We start from the raw sequence: 9,870 nt of genomic DNA, 5'->3' as shown, positions 1-9,870 counted from the left end.
TGCTACCACTTTACCCACAAAGGTGCTTCATCAAGCTCCCTAGCAGCAACCACAGCTCCTACTCAGACTGCCTTATCCTACCTTTTTTCAAAAATGGGTTTTTGATGATCCAGCTCAAATAGCACCCACTATAGAAGCTGTGCCCTGAATTCCTATTCCTATCAGAAAGATTAATAGGTCTTTGTTTTTGTGATCCCAAATTAGGCTTGCAAATATGACACTTATCAAATTATAGCCCAGATAGGTATATATGTGTTCTTCTTTATCATCTCCAAAACCCAGAACACATAGCATAGTGCCTTGCCTTGTACATGGTAGGTACATAACAATTATATTCAGGATAATAAGGTAACATCATGGATTCAATAGAAGGTCAGGTTGCAGGAAAAGGGAATTGACACAGTACACTTGTCTAAGATCATGCAGGTATATTTGAGAAATTCCCAAAGAAAGCCGTATCAGTCTTCTTTTTCTATTATACCATGGTCAGAGGTCAATTTTTCAAAAATAGACAAACAATAACGACAAGAACAAAATACAGAGCAGCATAAAAATTGAATGATGTGGTTTTGGTATTGAAAACGTTTTTATCACAAACATAACCTATATTCATTATAGTAAATTCAGAAAATGCAGAAAAGAGAAAGAAATAGCATTAATCTCTTCTTGGAGAGATAACCTCTACTAATAATGTAGTGTCTGCTCCTGGTGTTTTTGTTGGTATGTAGTCTCTAATTCTGTCTTCTTCCTTCCTCCTTCTTCTTTCTCCTCCCTCCTTTCCTTCCATCTCTTTTTCTCTTTTAGTGCATATTAATACAGACAGTTCTCCAAGATATAAGGTGGTAACTGGTGTATACAGTCTGCTCCCTTTTGTAAACCAGAAGGAGAAGGATATACATTTGCTTTTGGTTATATTTCCAAGAAGGACCTGGAAGGACACATTAACAAAGCAATGAAAGTGGTTACCAGTTGGAGGTAGCTGGGGAAAACCAGAAAGATGAAGACAACTATGGAAGGAAGAAGTCTTTTCACTGAGGATCATTGTATAGTGCTTAGCTTTTGCATTATTAAACACAAATAGTAATTGTGGCAGGTCAGCCCTGCTCTCCTATCATGTACCACTGCCACTCCCCACCCGCCGGTGAGCTGTTTCCTATGTCCTCTTGAATCCAGAGGGAGCCTGTGACTGCTTGTCCCATAGGACATGGTGGAAATGATGCTGTGTCCACTTGGGATGCCATCAGTTGGCCTAGAAGCTTCCAATTCTTGCCTCTAGGAAGTTAACGGCTATTGAATAAGTGCAGCTACCTGTAGACCACCATGCTCCAAGAAGCCCAAGCCTAGTGCAGAGGCTGAGAAGTATTGGGGCCTCTGACACATCGTAAATAAGCCTCTGAGTATCCAGAGCAACCACACCTTCAGCTAGCATCTCACTGGAACTGCACATTAGACCTCAAGGGCGCCTTGCCCAGTCAACCCACTGAAAACTGTGAGTCACAATAATTCATTTTATTTTATTTTATTTTATTTTATTTTATTTTATTTTTTTAATAAATCTTTTTTTTTAATGTTTATTTATTTATGATAGTCACACAGAGAGAGAGAGAGAGAGAGAGAGGCAGAGACATAGGCAGAGGGAGAAGCAGGCTCCATGCACCAGGAGCCCGACGTGGGATTCGATCCCAGGTCCCCAAGATCGCGCCCTGGGCCAAAGGCAGGCGCTAAACCACTGGGCCACCCAGGGATCCCATTTTATTTTTTAAAATTACCTTAAGCAGAGGGCAAGTGGCACACAGCAAGAGATACTCTTAGCAGAAATAATAAAATGTAGGTCAACAAATATTTACCATATGCCTGCTGGGCAGCACGACGGTTAAGAACCCCGAGATCAGGGGTAGGCTGCCTGTAATCACATCCTGCCTCCGACTTTACTATCCGTGTGGCTTCGGACAAAATTCTTACCTTTTTGTGTCTCCATTTTCTATAAAATGGGGACAATAACACTGACCTCAAAAGGGTGTTATGAGGATTTAATAACTTTTAGAGTGATGTCTGGGTGGCTCAGGTTGAGCGTCTGCCTTCGGCTTAGGGTGTGATCCTGAGATCCCAGGATCAAGTCCCACATCAGGCTCCCCATGGGGAGCCTGCTTATCCTCCTGCCTATGTCTCTGCCTCTTTCTCTGTGTCTCTCATGAATAAATAAATAAATCTTAAAAAAAAAAAAAAAAAAAAAAAAAAAACATTTAGAGGGATCCCTGGGTGGCACAGCGGTTTGGCGCCTGCCTTTGGCCCAGGGCGCGATCCTGGGGACCTGGGATCGAATCCCACATCGGGCTCCCGGTGCATGGAGCCTGCTTCTCCCTCCGCCTGTGTCTCTGCCTCTCTCTCTCTCTCTCTCTCTCTGTGACTATAATAAATAAATAAATAAATAAATAAATAAATAAATAAATAAATAAATAAATATTTAGAATAGCACCTGACATATAGTAAGTACTCATTAAGCATGAGCTATTATTATTACATGCCAAGAATTATAAAAAAAATTGTCACTTCATTTCTTAATATTAAACTATTTCTCAAGTAAATAATGGGCATTATTCCTGAAAATACTATGATGGATTTTCTTTGTAATCTGTCTGAGTGTGTATATAAATTTGAACTGCTGTGTTCAAAAGTGGGATTGGACTAGAATTTTGTTTTCTGGACTCTCTTTTGCAAGCTCACAAAGTTATGTTTACCTCATAAGACACTTAGATCTGGAATAATTTAAATAACATATGACTTCTCCATTCTTTAAGCGTTGGAAATCCACTATAAAAATACCTGGAGATACTGACTTTGAATTTCTTTCTTTGAAAATATGTAATGAGTTTGCAATTTATTCTAACTGCATTGGGAGGAAATAAAAGTGTTTATATGGGTTATGTCATGTTTGAACCACCTGAGTGGCCTTGTCCCGTGTAGTACTGTGGAGAAATGAAGTGGAAACAGAAAACTTTTGGCCACTATAGGTATAGTCTCATTTTACTTCCTGCTTAAATTGCAAATTCTGTTTCCTCTCTTTTTCTTTTTCTTTTTTTTTTAAGATTTATTTATTTATTCATGAGAGACACGCACACACAGAGGCAGAGACATAAGCAGAGGGAGAAGCAAGCTCCCTGATGCAGGGAGCCTGATGCAGGACTACGTCCCAGATCTCGGAATCACACCCTGAGCCGAAGGCAGACGCTCACCCTGAGCCACCCAGGGGTCCCTTCCTTTCCTTTTTCATTATGGATGTCACAAAGCTATATGCCAAGTATTCCAGCTATGAGCCTCATAACATTCATTTCATGGGTAAGACTTTGTGATTTGAACATTAATTATTCAATCTTATTTTATTATTTCTTTCATTTCTTATCTGATCCTACATATCATTTATTTTCTCTTTTGTCATATTTCTATTATTTTCCTTGAGTGATACAAGTATTTTTTTGTATATTTTCTATTGGAGTTTGATTTGCCAACATATAGTATAACACCCAGTGTGCATCCCGTCAACTAACCCCTCAGTGCCTGTCACCTAGTCACCCCATGCCCCCACCCAACTTCCCTTCCACTACCCCTTGTTCGTTTCCCAGAGTTAGGAGTCTCTCATGTTTTGTCACCTTCTCTAATTTTTTCCCACTCATTTTCTCTCCTTTCCCCTATAATCCCTTTCACTATTTGTTATATTTCCTATATGAGTGAAACCATATAATAATGGTCCTTCTCCGATTGACTTACTTCACGCAGCATAATGCCCTCCAGTTCCATCCACATTGAAGCAAATGGTGGGTATTCATCATTTCTAATGGCTGAGGAATATTCCATTGTATACATAGACCACATCTTCTTTATCCATTCATCTTTCTATGGACACCGAGGCTCCTTCCACAGTTTGGCTATTGTGGACATTGCTGCTATAGACATTGGGGTACAGGTGCCCTGCTGTTTCACTGCATCTGTATCTTTGGGGTAAATCCCCAGCAGTGCAATTGCTGGGTCGTAGGGCAGGTCTATTTTTAACTCTTTGAGGAACCTCCACACAGTTTTCCAGAGTGGCTGTACCAGTTCACATTCCCACCAACAGTGCAAGAGGGTTCCCTTTTCTCCGCATCCTCTCCAACATTTGTGGTTTCCTGTCATGTTAATTTTCCCCATTCTCACTGGTGTGAGGTGGTATCTCCTTGTGGTTTTGATTTGTATTTCCCTGATGGCAAGTGATGCGGAGCATTTTCTCATGTGCGTGTTGGCCTTGTGTATGTGTTCCTCTGTGAGGTTTCTGTTCATGTCTTTTGCCCATTTCATGATTGGATTGTTTCTTGGGTGTTGAGTTTAATAAGTTCTTTTTTTTTTTTTTAATAAGTTCTTTATAGATCTTGGATACTAGCCCTTTATCTGATAGGTCATTTGCAAATATCTTCTCCTATTCTGTAGATTGTCTTTTAGTTTTGTTGACTGTTTCTTTTGCTGTGCAGAAACTTTTTATCTTGATGAAGTCCCAATAGTTCATTTTTACTTTTATTTCCCTTGCTTTCATGGATGTATCTTGCAAGAAGTTGCTATGGCCAAGTTCAAAAAGGGTGTTGCCTGTGTTCTCCTCTAGGATTTTGGCGGATTCTTGTCAACTTCTCAAATCCTGATATATTTACTTTTCTTGTAGAAACCAATTCTACCCAGTGTCTCCATTACTTTTTTCTTCAATTCAAAAATAATCTGTCTTAACTTTCTAAAATATGTTAGGTTTAAAGCACTCTAATTCATAATCACCTTTCTTTCTTTATTGATTTGGTATCTCCTCAAATCTTGATGAAAATATGAATGAACATATCCTAAATAGATGTCCTGGACTTTTGCTTTTATTTTTAAATCCAATTAAATCTTACCTCTCTCTTTTTTTTTTTTAGTTATTTTCCTCTCTCATTTAATACCCTTAGATTCCATAAGGTCAACTTATTTACTATTGGGAACTGACAGTTCTTCTGTCAAAGACATCACATACCTGTCTATGTGATGCTCCATTCTTGGCATTTGAAGTTGGAGACGAGAGAAAACACATTGGCTGGCAGTTTAGAGGCACGAAGTTATAACCTACACTGCTGGTCACTTTCTTTATATGAGCTCCAGGTTTTTTCACTTCTAGCTCAATCAGAAGACTAGGCTGGATGACCTAATGTCTCCCATTCCTTCCTTCCAGACTGATCTGTAGGATCGATCTGATGGATTTGCTTTTTTGTTTTCATTTGTCAATTTGGTATATATAGGGACTAGATAAAAGAGGTAACAATAAGTGTCACTACAGTAGGGAAATATACTTTTTGATAGCAATTTTATTTTTCATGAGTGCTCTAAGAGCTCTATGCCACTTGGCATCTCCCTACTTTCTGTGACTGAAATGAGTCCCAACCTTTGGTGCCAGGATTGATGTTATCCTCCCCCTTGACTGAGCACTACATCTTTGCTACCTTTGGTCTCTGGAGTCCAGAAAGTTGAGTACAGTGCTGAAACAGACATATGGCTATTTAAATTTAAATAAAATTAATCAAAATTCAATACAATAAAAAATCCAGTTCCTTAGTCACACCAGTCTTATTTCAAATATCTAGTATCTATATCTATCTATCTATCTATCTATCTATCTATCTATCTATCTATCTATAGTATCACATGTGACCAGTGGCTACAATAACCCAAATATGGAAACAACACAAATATCCTTCTGCAGATGAATGAAAAAAGAAAATGTGGTGTATAAATACAATGGAATATTATTCAGACTGTATAAATGTAGGAACTCCTACCATTTATGTCAAAATGGATGAAGCTGAAGGATATTAGTGAAGTGAAATAAGCCAACCACAGAAGGACAAATACTACTCCACTTATATAAGATATTTAAAATGGTCAAACTCATAGAAACAAGGAGTAGAGTGGTGGTTGTCAGAGGCTATGGGAAAGGAGAAATGAAGCAATGCTGCTCATTGGATACAAAGCTTTAATTATGTAAGGCCAATAAGTTCTAGAGATCTGCTGCACAGCATAGTGTCTGTAGCTAACTTTACATTCTTATGTTCTTAAAATCTTGTTAAAAGAGTAGATCTCCTCTTGAGTATTCTTGCCCCAAAATAAATATGAAGGTGAAGACAAAGACGAGAAAGGAAGGAAGGAAGGAAGGAAGGAAGGAAGGAAGGAAGGAAGGAAGGAAGGAAGGAAGGAAGGAAGGAAGGAAGGGAGGGAAAAGAAAACAAGAGACCCAGCTAACTTTTGGAGGTGTTGGACATTTTAATACCTGGATTGTGGTGATGGTATCATGAGTGTTTACACACATCCAAACTTATCAAATTGTACAAATTAAAAATATATAGTTTTTTGTGTATAAGTTACACCTCAAGAAGGCGGAGGAGGGCGGGGGGTGGGGGTGAATGGGTGCCGGGCACTGAGGGGGGCACTTGACGGGATGAGCACTGGGTGTTATTCTGTATGTTGGCAAATTGAACACCAATAAAAAATAAATTTATTATTAAAAAAAAAGAAAAGAAAGTGTAGATCAGAACATTTCTATCATCTTAGAAAGGTCTTTTGGGCAGCATTGGGCTATAGAATTGGGTCTGACCTTTCACCAACCCCTCCATCTCAGCCCAGCCAGCCCCTAGCTCCTGCTCTTACATTCTAAAGGCATTAGTGAGTTTATAGTGGGCACATCTTCCACCTACTGTCCTGGTAGGCTTTTACTTAGTTCCCACATAATCTTGTAGAAACTCCTGGGGGGGGGGGTCCTCTTACTTTGCTTCCATATCATAAAACGTTATCCTAGTTTAGTGGAACTCAAAGTATGTTGCCATCCAAGAGGTCAGAAGTGAATATGGAATTGGATGATTTGAAAAATTCTCCTGAAGGAATTCTGATGTGATCCTTCTCCCTTTTAAGGGTCCCCTAGAAAGCTGCTCAGTGTTATCTCTTGTGTCAGCATCCCAAATGCAGTTTAGAAGACAAATTAAAGAATGAAGTAATCTTGAAGAGGCCAGTTACTCTGAACACTGCCCTGGAGGCAACACCTCATCCCACAGATTAGTTTGCAAGGGAGGAAGACATCAGGGCATCCAGTCAAATCCTCTGCTTGAGCTAGACAAGAAAACTAGAGTTCAAAGAAGGGCACTGACAAACAAAGGGCAAGTCTAGGTCACAGAGCCCACTCCCAGACTCCTGGCCAGTGTGTCTTCCCTATGCCAAGCAAGGCTGAAGAGCTGAGGCCACATGATAAAAAGCTCATCTGTCCCACCTGTAATTTAAATGATGTGGGCAATTTGTCATGATAATGATACTTTTAATAAATTATGTCACTTTATTCTTTGCAAAGCATTTTCACATCTATGCAGCCATTTGATCCTTAATACAATATTGTAATGTTAGAAAGGCAGGCCAGACCCCCCCACACCCAATTTACAGAGGAGGAACTGAGTCTCAGAGAGGGTGTGTGAGTTGGGTGAGTTGTTCAAGATCATGTGACAATGTAAGGATGACAAAAAATGAGCACAAACCTGGTGCAGGCCCCTGAGCTCTACCTCAGCCAGCCTTCCATCTTTACAAAAAAGAATGATAAAACTGGCTGGGGAAACAGAAAGAAGGGGTGCAGAAAATGTTTAAAGGAATCTAGGAAGCAAGAGGTGGCAAAATTAAAAATGCTAAACAGGTGTCTTCTTCAAGTAAAAGCTCAGAAAGTAAAAGCATCAAGAGGCAGATGAATGGTAAGGAGGAGAGCAAAGACAGCCTAAAACATGGAAAGGAAAGAAAATTATCTCACTGAATCAGGCAAAACCATCTCCTTTTGGGCATCCCCATATGCACACAAGAGGCAGGTAAGGGTCTAATTAGCCTCTAGAAAAACTATGAGATTCTCCTTCCTAAGTTTTCATTTAGGTATTTTTGTTTTTGTTTTTAAGGATGTTTATGAGGAAGAAGAGTGTGGACATTTCCCTAAATCCATGGTTCAAACTGGGAGAGATTTGCCTTCAGGGAAAATGTCTGGAGACATCTTTAATGGTCGTGACTTGGGCCTGAAGGGGGGAGCTTCTGTGTCTCATGGGTAGACCAGTGATGTTGCTAAACATCCCCACATTGCACAGGAAAGCCCCCAACAATAGGAGATATCTGGCCCAAAATGTCAATAGTGTTAAGTTTGAGAACCTATGACTTGAATTGATGAAACCACAATTTTGGCTGGAAGATGCCACGGGAACTCCAATTCTGATGAACCCATATCCTGACTGTCTTAGCCAGCCTCTCCAGAGAAGGAAAGAAAGAAAGACATTGAGTTCAAAGGCCCCTACAGAATCAGCTGTGTCAGTGACTATAGCCCTCCAGTCCAATTTGTGCTGGGACTGGGAGATCCTGGGGCCAGGGATGAGGGAATTTCAAGACATGGGGAATGCCCAGGAAAAAGCAGAGCCCACTGCATCGGTCTACAGACCTTGTGGTGAAAGCACTGAGCCCTCAGAGGAGCCCTCGTTTGGGCATCAGAAGGGCCATCTCCTCCCTCTGCCACCAGTGCCCTATGTGATGGGGCATGGATTAAAGAGTATTTGTGAGGGCAAATGGGCCTACCTATCTCTTGCTAACTCTGTGGCCTCAAACAATTCTTAACCCATTCTGAGTTCTCTTTCCTGTGTAAGTTGAAAATAGTAACAGCATAACAACTTTCAAGGGAACATGGAATACAGTAATTCACATAAAATTCACGATACTATATTCATGGTGACTGTTATTCCCATGCCCTTTCCACCCTCTGCCTTCACAGAGCTTCATGTTCCTTAATGATGAAGCCAAACTATTGAGCTAATTCCTTTCCAAAGTCCTTTCCAGCCTAAAAAAATCTGGACTGTTATGAAGCTGTCCTGGAAATCTCAGGCTTCTGGACTGCTGATTTTTGGCATTGCCATTCAACGAACCAGAGCTCTCTATCTCCTTGGGTGATAGATTTTTTTTCCATCAGCCTTGAAACTTTGCCATACTCCAATTTGCACACTGTGATGCCAGCCCGCACACCTAACTCAGGCATGATCTGTCCTCAGCTTCTGTTCACATCACCTCTGCTCTGGAAGAAACACATACTAGTTCTCTCTGTGACTACCAAACAGTAGTCTAGAGGTCACTACTACATTATTTAGGCATAATTTATTTCAACCAGTAGATAGACCATGCTGTACAGTTCTATAATTTGCATTTTCCCTTAGTAATACATCATGGACATTTTCTATGTTAAATCATTTGGCTCTGTTATCACCCTAAAAATGGCTGCATAGTGTGCTTTTCTGGAATGTGAAATAATTTACCCAATCCATATTATTGATGGCTTTTGAATTCCAAATTTAACTACATCAAGTATATGGGGAAAAAATACCCTTGCACCTATATATTTGTATATATGTCCAATCATTTACTAAGGATATATATCCATGAAAATAGGCACTATGTAAAAAGAAGGGAGGCTTAAAGAACTTGTTCATCTTTTTATCCCCAGGATCTAACTATAGTATCTAGCATATAATACAATCTCAATATCTATTTGTTGATTAAATGGTAAATTCTCGAAGTAGAATTATTGAGTCAGAAGATATGCATATTTTAGAGGTGCTTGGGTGGCTCCGTTGGTTAAGCATCTGTCTTTAGCTCAGGTCATGATCCCAGTGTTCTGCGATCAAGCTCCACATCCAGCTCCCTGCTCAGTGAGGAGCCCGCTCCTCCCTCCAACTTGTGCTATCTTAATCTCTCTCTCTCATATAAATAAGTAAATAAATATTATTTTTTAAAAAAAGAAGGTATGGGGCAGCCCGGTGGCTCAGCGGTTTAGCT

The 9,870-nt window shown here is 40.0% G+C and overlaps 1 long non-coding RNA gene across 2 annotated transcripts in view; it reads right to left on the bottom strand.

The window, feature by feature from the left end:
• Positions 1–276: 276 nt before the first annotated feature.
• The window catches only part of LOC102156687, a 214,232-nt gene continuing 204,638 nt past the window's right edge, over positions 277–9,870 (bottom strand). For both annotated transcript variants that reach the window (XR_005357213.1, XR_005357210.1), the window contains exon 9: positions 277–928. This is a non-coding gene — a long non-coding RNA (uncharacterized LOC102156687). The remainder of the gene's footprint in view (positions 929–9,870) is intronic.

Source organism: Canis lupus, chromosome 3 (genome assembly GCF_011100685.1).
Source record: "Canis lupus familiaris isolate Mischka breed German Shepherd chromosome 3, alternate assembly UU_Cfam_GSD_1.0, whole genome shotgun sequence".
Lineage (NCBI taxonomy): Eukaryota > Metazoa > Chordata > Mammalia > Carnivora > Canidae > Canis > Canis lupus.
The sequence above is the reverse complement of the archived record's forward strand: the minus strand, read 5'-3'. Positions and strand labels throughout refer to the sequence as shown.